Source organism: Lucilia cuprina, chromosome 3 (genome assembly GCF_022045245.1).
Source record: "Lucilia cuprina isolate Lc7/37 chromosome 3, ASM2204524v1, whole genome shotgun sequence".
Classification (NCBI taxonomy): domain Eukaryota; kingdom Metazoa; phylum Arthropoda; class Insecta; order Diptera; family Calliphoridae; genus Lucilia; species Lucilia cuprina.
Window position 1 is genome coordinate 40,692,522 of NC_060951.1, and position 9,805 is coordinate 40,702,326.

The following is a 9,805-nucleotide window of genomic DNA, read 5'->3' on the forward strand; positions in this document are numbered from 1 at the left end:
GAACAAACATGTGTGCAGCACATTTTAATTTAATGTGCCACAAATAGAAGAAGGTCCCCAACACAAAGTCATATAAAATAGCGAAGTAGAGCAGCAAAAATAGAAATCCATAGCGCAACTCTTAATTTTATGTTGATGTTGAAAACGATGATGATGTTGATGTTTATAATGACATTCTTATTGAGAATATTTTCAAAATCAAACCATAGAAGGCTGTATGTATTTTCAAGCAAAAATAGAAATGGTGATGATGGCAGTCTAAAGAAGTATCGTATGTATGTTGTGCCAATGTTTTGTAACGCCAACAATTTTTAAAGGTGCCTCCTACAATAATTTTCCATATTTTTTTGTAGAATATTTAAGGTGTGTATACCATCATGTGAGAATTTATATCATCCTTCTAAAAATGTAACGCAAATTTCACACTTTTTTTATTATTTTGCTGAAGGTAACATAAAATCACACACTCCAGTATAACCTTAAAATTGTTAAACGTATACTTAGCACACGGTATGAGTATGTTTATTTTTATTTTTTTGTTTTTATAATTTTACCTTTTTTTCTGCAGCGGTTCACTGAACTGCAACCAACATAAACCACACACATACACTACACATCTCGTTTGCTTGTCGCTGCTAAATCAATGTTGCAACAAATGAACTTTAACCAACAACAACAACAATATCATCATCACCTCCAGGAGTAATATAACAGCTAGTGCATGAGAAAAAACAGCATGCAAAAGTCTAATTTTTGTTTTATTCCATGTATAGCTAGAAACTTAGAGATCATTGTTTGTGGTTTACAAGTGCAACATGGAGTGAAGATGGTTTGTGTTTAAATATAGTGTGACGAATGTTATAGATTTGACATTGAGTCGAAATTGTATATATTTTGAATAGAATATTAACTATTAAATAGTTAATATTCTAAACAATTTCTTGAATTAGTTCAGATACTGAGTCCAGAAAATAGTACAAAATAGTTCAGATAACTGTTTTCCGTCTAGGATATAGGTCAGATTCTGAGCTATTTGCCGTCTTGAACATAGTTCAAATTCTGACCTATTTACAGTCTTGAACATAGTTCAGATTCTAAACTATTTACCGTCTAGAATATAGTCCAGATTCAAAGCTTTTTTGCGTCTACAAAATAGTTTAGATTCTGAGATATTTTCGTATTGAAAAAGAGTTCAAATTCTGAAAAATTTTCCGTCAAAATAGTTCAGATTCTAGACTATTTTTCGCCCAGAAAATAGTTCAGATTTTGAGCGGTTTTCTGTCTAGAACAGAAGTTTAGTATTTAGGTTAGATCCTGAGCTATTTTACGTCTAGAATATTGTTCAGATTCTCCGCTATTTCCGTCTATAATATAGTTTAGATTCTGAGCTTTTTTCTGTTTAAGAATATAGCCCAGATTCTAAGCTATAGTTCTGATTCTGAACTGTTTTCCGTCTAGAATATAGATCAGAATCTGTTTTATTTTCCATCTAGAGAATAGTTCAGATTTTGATATATTTTTCGTCTAAAAAATATTTTTAATTCTAAACTATTTTTTGTCTAAAATAAAGTTTAGATTCTGAGCTATTCTATATCTAGAATATAATTCAGATTCTGAACTTCTAGAAAAAAGTTCACATACTGCGCATTATTCCGTCTAGAAAATAGCTCAGAACCTGTGCTAATTTCCGTTCAGAGTTTGAGCTATTTCCGGTCTAAAAATACTTCAGATTATGTGTTTTATTTGTTGTGAATTTTTTCATATTCTTTTTTTTTTTTTTTGTATGTATGTAGAAAATATTTTTATTTAAGTTTACATTATAATCTTTTCTCTGCTACTTTTTAATTATTCCCTTTACATCATTAAAAATTTATTTTTAGTATTAATTTAGTTTGAAAAAAATTTCTTTGCAGTTTCCATTTTAAACTTTTCTTGTCAAAGTACATTAAAGTAATGTAATTTATTAAACTAATTGCCGGATGACATCTAAAAGAAAAACACATACAAATGCTATATTAAAAGTAAACATTACCTCAAAAAAAAGTAAAATTTTAAGCATTCCAACTCAAATTTAAATCAAAAATTTAAAACAAAAATAACCGACTAATTAACATATGAACTCGTAAATGTATTTTAGTTTAAAACTCCTGCACAACGGTAGCTGTTTGACAGCTTGCCTGGCTGACGGACGGACGGACTGGATGACTGACTGATTGGATGTATGGCTTATGTAATGAAATTTGTTGTTAATTTCAAATGTAAACACAATGGTACAGCTAAATGTTTGTAAACAATGAAATAAAATCAAATAAGAAAATAAAACTACAGCAACAACTTACAAGTGAATATAATTTAGAGAAATACTAGTATTAAGAAAACAACTAACGAAATGAAGCCAATTAAATGTTGTAAAGTGTATAAAATTTTAGTATGTGTTAAAGAGAGGGCGAAAGAATGATGAATAGAGAGAGGCAGAGAGAGAGTGTAGTGTGTTGTATCTTTTGTATGTACTTTACTTATTTACATTAAATGTAAACAATCAATAACAAGGAACACCATGAAGTTCTCTGGAATTAAGTCTTACTCACGCATACATTGTATTTTTACTTCACTTATAGAGGACACAGTATTGTTTGAAAACTAAGCAACTTTTTGTTATTAAGTAATAAAAATCTTCTGATAATCTTTGTCAGATTTCTGTTTAGACAATAATTTAGATTTTATGCTATTTTCAGCTTTAAAATAGTCCATGTGTGTGCTTGAAATATATTTCATATTCTGTACTTGATATTCTAATATTTTCTGCTAAACATACAGTTCAGATTTTGAGCTATTTTCTACTTTATATATAGTTCAGATTCTTCAGCTTAGAGAAATGTCTGATTCTGTCCTATTTTCTGCTTTATATAAAGTTCCGCTTAAAATGAAGTCCAAATTGTGTGCTATTTTCTGCTTAGAACTAGTACATATTCTAAGTTCAATTATGTCCTATTTTCTGCTTAATATAAAGTTCAAGTTCTGTGCTACTTTCTGCTTAAAAAATAGTCTAGGTGCTGCGCTATAAAGAAATGTCTAACTCTGTCCTATTTTCTGCTTTATATAAAGTTCAAGTTCTGTGCTACTTTCTGCTTAAAAAAATAGTAAAGGTGCTATACTATTTTCCGCTTAAAAAAAGTCTAAATTGTGTGCTATTTTCTGCTTAGAACTAGTACATATTCTAAGTTCAATTATGTGCATCTTTGTGTTTAGAAAATAATTTAGATTCTGTGCTATTTTCTGTTTTTTAAACTATTTTAGATTCTTTGCTATTTTAGGCTTAAAAAATTGTTTGATTTTTCTGCTTATCATATTCATAGTTCAAATTCTGTGCTATTTTCTGATTTATATAAAGTTTAGAATTTATGCAATTTTCTGCTTAAAATATAGTCAAGATTCTATGCTATTTACTGCTTAGTGTGCTATTTAATGCTTTGGAGAGTTTAAACTATTTAATACTTTTTGCTTAGAAAATAACTAAAATTCTGAGCTTTTTTCTGCTTAAATAATAGTTTAATTCTGTGCTATTTTCTGCATAGAAAAAGTTCAGATTATGTGCTATTAAAAGCTTTAAATAATGTTCAGACTGTATGCCGTTTTTAGCTTTAGAGAAACTTCAGATTTTGTGCTGTCTCCTGTTTAAAATATAATTCAGGTTCTGTGCTTCTTTTTCCTCAGAGAAAATTCAGATTTTGTGTTATTTGTTGCTTTGAAAGTAATTTACATTTTCCCCAAGAAATAGTTCAAAGAGCTACTTTCTGCTAATATGAATTTTTTTTCTTCGGTGCTAAGAATATAGTTGAGAATCACTATCTGTAGACGCTGTGCTATATTTTGATCTGCAATGTTCAGCCATCGATTCTCTATTATACGAAGATTGTTTTAACAAATTTTATATGATTTTGATAATTTAGTAACCGAAAATTGCTTAAATTTTTAGCTATACTGTAAGTGTAAACATATGTATCTGTTTGAATAGTATGTAAATTTTGTTCATATAGGGAGTCATGAATGTAGAGTATAGTACATACATTTTACTTGTCTATGTATGTTTGTAATCTTTGTAAATGTTTATGGTGTAATAAATGTGTGTTAAAAGCAGCTGTGTAAAAGTTATAAACTTTGTTTTTTTTTTCGTTTTGTTTAATTTGTTTTTCCAATAAAATCAAGAGCACGTTTTACATATATGTATATACTTTACATAAAGCCATACATTGTATATGTAAGTGTATAAATAAAATTGCATTGGTATGAAAATTATCTAAAGAGAACTAAATTAAATAATTTTAACTTGATACATACAGCAACTAAATAAAGTATTTAGAGTTTGAAAAAAAAACTAACAAATAATGAGAAATATTCAGAATTATACGATTATGTTTGGAATTTATGTGAAGTTAGAGAAATACATTTAGAATAATTTAATTTGAATTTGTAAAATTTTACAACTATTCAAAGGACCATATTTTCAGCAAACCCTTCTCAAAAAAGATTTCCAAGTTTTAAAGTTTATGTTTAGTTATTAAAACATATTGATTTTAATTAAATATACATAATTCCTCTCAGTGTATTTGCAGTTACGTAGCAGGTTAGAGAATTCCATTGGAATTCATTTGCAATAAGAGACGTGCCATTTTTGTTGAATATAAATTTCAACTTTAAAACATGAAAAACATTCAACAGTCATAAACGTTTAATTTTAATTGCCTTTTTTTCTATCTTCAAAGTGACTTTGTTCATATTGAGTATTTTAATTGTGTAATATTAATGGGCAAAAGCTTAAAATTTTCATTACACCACCCTTTTTCCTACAGCATTGAGCCGACGTTTTACAAATACTTAATTAGATTTTAGTATAAATTGCCAAAGATTTTGTGGAGGGGAAATCAATTCAATTTGTACTTAATATTTGTACAAATCTTAGTTTTAATGAGGGTCATATGTTAATTAGTTGTTTTGAAACGGGGTTAAGTAAAGTCTAATTATTGTTTGACTGTATGTTGTGCATTTTATTGATTTGAGAAATAATTCTTGTTATGAGATATATTTTGTCTCGATTTTTAGTTTAAACTGCCATCAACAATCTTAGGGATTTTTAATTTAGATTTTATGCTTTTACCTCTCTTAAAAGATTCAAGATTTTAAATTTTTTTCCGTCTAGATCGACAATCTTAGGTATTTTAAGTTTAAAGAGTAGTTAAGTTAAAGAGTAGTAAATGAGTTAAAATTTTGAGCTACTTTCCCTGTAAAAATTGGAGCTTACATGTAAGCAGGTTTGTAAGGGAAGCTATTTTCTCCCTTATAAATCTGCTTCAATAAGGCATGATTTTAATATAGCAAATTCCCACTTGGAAGCTCATTACATTCAGTTGAGAGTAACATTACATTCTCACTTTTTCAGAAGACTTGAACCCATATCTGATGTGAAGCTATTTAGTTGAAATACCGCATAAAGGATAGTTCAGAATCTGAAATACTTTACGTTTAGAAAATAGTTCTGATCCTTAGCTAATTTCAGCTATTTTCAGTCTAGGAAATAATTCAGATTCTGAGCTAGAAAATGTTTAGAATATAACTTTTAGATAATAATTCAGAATCTGATCTTCTTTTTTCGTCTTAGAATAGTACAAAAAGCTATTCCGAATCGGTAAAATTTTCGGTTTAGTAAATAGGTCACATTCTGAACTATTTTTGGTCTAGAATAAAGTTTCGCTTTTGAGCTATTTTTCGTCTAGAAAAAAGTTCCGATTCTGAGCTATTGACCGTCTAAAAAATAGTTTGGAAAACTGTTCCGATTTCGAGCCATTTTTGTTTAAAAAAAGTTCCGTTTCTGAACTATTTTCCATGTGGAATATACTTCAGATTCTGATCTATTTTCTGTCTTCAATATATATTAGAATGTGCTAGAATTGTGAACTATTTCTAGATTTCTAATGGTCAGACTCTAAACTATTTGCTAAACTGATAATAGCTCTGAATCTGAACCATTTTCTAGATGGAAAATATTTCAAATTCCGCACTGTCTTCTAGAAAATAGTTCAGGTTGGTAGCTATTTCCGTCTATAAATTTTCTTTATATCTGAGCCATTTTTTGTCTAGAATATAGTTCCAAATTTGAGGTATTTTCTGTGTAGAACATAGTCCCGGATTTGAGGTATTTTTCCATTAAAAAAATAGTTTGCCGTCTAAGATGTTGTTCAGATTCTGTGTTATTTTCCATTTGGAAAATAGTTTAGCACCTGAGCCATTTTCCATCAAGAAGATAGTTAAGGTTCTCAGCTTATTTCAATATGGGTTATTTATACTCCTGCCTATATGTATAGATTCTTATAAATACTTTCTAAACATCTGCACTTTTAAAAAATCGATATAAATTTATGCATTATTATTTTAATTTTTGTTTTTATCATTTTGCAAACAATTTAAAAAACCATTAATAAACAACATTTATCTAATAAATATTAATCATTTAAACATAAATTTATTGTATTTATGTGTACAAACATATATATTCAGCAAAAAAAAATAAACAATATTAATAATTTAGCTCTTGCTGCTGCTGTTTTGTAATTTATGTACAATTATTTGAATTAAATTGACACGATTTTCCAGTTACACTTTGGCATTTGTTGGGGTTTCTAGGAAGTTTTGTTCTTTATTCTTTGTTCAAATCTACTAGCTTATAGAATATAATGAAACTCAATTAAATATAACTGAATGATGATACATTTTATTCATACATTTCATTCATTTATTCAGAGTTCATCCATTATTGTGTGCAAAAGAAGAAGTTTCTTATCTATAGTTTCTTGTTTGTTAAATTCTTTGCTATTTTTCAATTAATTTTTGTAGTTTTTTTTTGTATATAAAAATATTTTTTTGTTTTTTTTCTCTATTTTACACCACCAACAATGGGTTCTTTTGTCAACTTCAATTGTTAGTTGTAAAAAAAAGAAAAAATGCAAAAAGAGCAAGAAGTTGAATAATATATTGAAGTTTATTTAGTTGCCAGTGTAAATTTAGAAGTTATGCAAGTTTTTGGTGTCAATAACTTTATGTGTCTGTTAGACAGTCGGCAAGAAAGAAATTTTATTAAGAAATAATAGCATTTAGTTAAGAAATCAAGAAAAAGTTCAATTTACACAGTACAGTGGTATGGAAGGGGAAATGTGTTAATAAATTTATCAAAATTTTTATTTTTCTTTTTTTTTAATTTTTACTTTAACGTTTTATTTAAAATATCTAGTCCCATGTTGAGGATTTAAATAAGTTCTTACAAATGTTTAAATTTTATTGAATATTTTTAAAGTGTGTTTTTTTGAATGACAGTTTTTTGAATGAGTCCTTACAAATGTTTAAATTTCATTGAATATTCTTAAAGTACTTTTTTTTTAATGACAGTTTTCCTTCACGTGTTTATAAAACGAAAACATTCTGTTTTTTAATGGAAATTTTTCCTTTCTTTATAATAACCAAAATATTTGCACAGAATTTTGGCAAAGTAGCAACATTTTTGTTTATCCCAGCAAATGTTTTCAAATAAAAACTAAAGTTCTCTGAGAAATCGCTTCTCAGTTGGATTCTAGTTCAGAGCTATTTTACGTCTAGAAAATAGTTCAGATTCGGAGCTGTTTTCCTTTTAGAAAAAAGTTCAGGTTCTTGACTATTTTCCGTCTTAAAAGTAGTTTCGGTTCTGGACTATTTTTGTCTAGAAAATGGTTCAGATTCTGGGCAATTTTACGTCTAGAAAAAAGTTCAGATTCAGAGCTATTTTCGTCTAGAAAATAGTTCCGAGTCTGAGCTACTTTCCGTCTAAAAAATACCTCCGAGTCTGAGCTATTTTCCGTCTAGAAAATAGTTCCGATTCTGGGCTATTTTCCATTTAGAAAATAGTTGAGATTTTTAACTGTTTTCCGTTCAGAAAATATTCAGATGCTGAACTATTTTCGTCTGGCAATAGTTTAGGTTCTTGACTATTTTCCGTCTAAAAATAGTAGTTCAGATTCTGAGCTATTTTCCGTATAGAGAATAGTTCCGAGTCAGAGCTATTTTCCATCTTGAATATAGTTCAGATTTTAAGCTACTTTCTTTTTAGCAAATAGTTCAGATGCTGAGCCGTTTTTCCTCTAGAAAATAGTTCCAGTCTGAGCTATTTTCCGTCTTAAAAATAGTTCCAAGTCTGAGCTATTTTCCTTCTAGAAAAAAGCTCCTTGTCTGAGCTATTTTCCTTCTAGAAAAAAGCTCCTTGTCTGAGCTATTTTTCGTTTAAAAAATAGTTTAGAGTCTGAGCTATTTTTGTTTATAAAATAGTTTAGAGTCTGAGCTATTTTCCGTCTAGAAAATAGTTCAGATTCTAAGCTATTTTCAGTCTAGAAAAAAAGTTCGAGTTGGAGCTATTACCATTCTAGAAAAATTGCGATTTGGAGCTATTTTCAGTCTAGAAAGTTGATGAGAATCTGAGCTATTTTCCGCCTAGTTAATAGTGCAGATTCTAAACTATTTCAATACTGAAATAAGTTCAGATTCTAAGCTATTTTTCCTCTAAATATTTCCGTCTAAAATTTTTTAGAGTTTTTTTTTCTAGAAAATAGTTCAAATTCTGCCAATATTTTGCTGGGTTATTGATTGATTTTTCTCATTTGAAAAAAATAAAACTATGACAAAATACTTTTCGGTTAATTCTACTATATTTTGGCTTTGTTTGATAAACAACTTGAAAAAAATCAGAAAACAAGTAGAAACTAAGTATTAAAATTGATTTTTAACCAAAATAACAAAATCTAATTAAATTTAAAAGAAAAAGTCACTTACCTTATAATAACTTGGATTCATGCGACCAACAATAAAGATGACACTGATGAAGACAAAACAGCAAATGATGATTTAATCATGGAGCACATTTGATGTATAGGGCGCAAATACAAAAACAAACAAAATCCAATTAAGAATAAACTTTTTATATTGTAAAGAACAATAACAAGTTAAATATTGTCAATATTCTATAAATTTAAAATGTTTATTCGATTTTTTTTTAGATTTTGAACTCAAGATGTTGTTCAAGTTGTTGTCTGGGCTGACAATAGTCTGCTGATTTTTTTCTTTTGTTTTCTTTTAACAATATATACTCTGCTTGATGGGAATTTTTTTGAAAGCACAAGATATTTGCAAGATATTTATGTATGTTTCATATTAAACTGCGATTTAAACTTATTTTTTTCTACATGTGATGACAGTATTTTTGTTTGTTGTTATTGTTGCTTTTGTTAGCAAGAAAAGGTGGTTGTTTTTTAGTAACTTTTTTAATATTTTATTGGAAACAACCAACCCAGACACAATAAACAGACCAGAGTTACTTGGTAGTTTGTTGAGTTTTTTCGTTTGTTGGCTTCGACCCAAAGGAAACACAATAGAGCTTAATCCAAATGCTGTTGAGGTGAGATATTTATATTCTGCTTTTTTTCTCTTAATATTTTTTATTATATTGGAGAATGTTCATATTTTTTTTTTTTGCACAATTTTCTTCGTTTAAAATTATTTGCTTGAGATTTTTTGAAAATTTTGTTTTAAATTTATCTGTAAAATTAAAAAATAGAGAAAAAGAAGGGTTAGATATTTATATTTGTGAATATATATTTTTTGTTGTTTAGATAATTGTTTTTTTTATGGTTTCATTTTCGGTTTTATTATTTATTGTTTACTTTGTTGTTGTTTTTTCTAGTTTTATTTTTAAAAACGCACGCGACATAAAAACGTGTTGTGTCGTAAGAAA

The 9,805-nt window shown here is 28.0% G+C and overlaps 1 protein-coding gene across 5 annotated transcripts in view; it reads right to left on the reverse strand.

The window, feature by feature from the left end:
• The window catches only part of LOC111684525 (Ca(2+)/calmodulin-responsive adenylate cyclase), a 129,881-nt gene extending 120,336 nt beyond the window's left edge, over positions 1 to 9,545 (reverse strand). For 3 of the 5 annotated variants that reach the window (XM_046946808.1, XM_046946807.1, XM_046946806.1), the window contains exon 1: positions 8,848 to 9,544. The gene's annotated coding sequence lies outside the window, so the exon portion shown is untranslated. Of the gene's footprint in view, positions 1 to 8,847 lie in introns of all 5 variants that reach the window. The other 2 variants (XM_046946805.1, XM_046946809.1) reach the window with 2 other exon arrangements.
• Between the last annotated feature and the right edge of the window lie 260 nt (positions 9,546 to 9,805).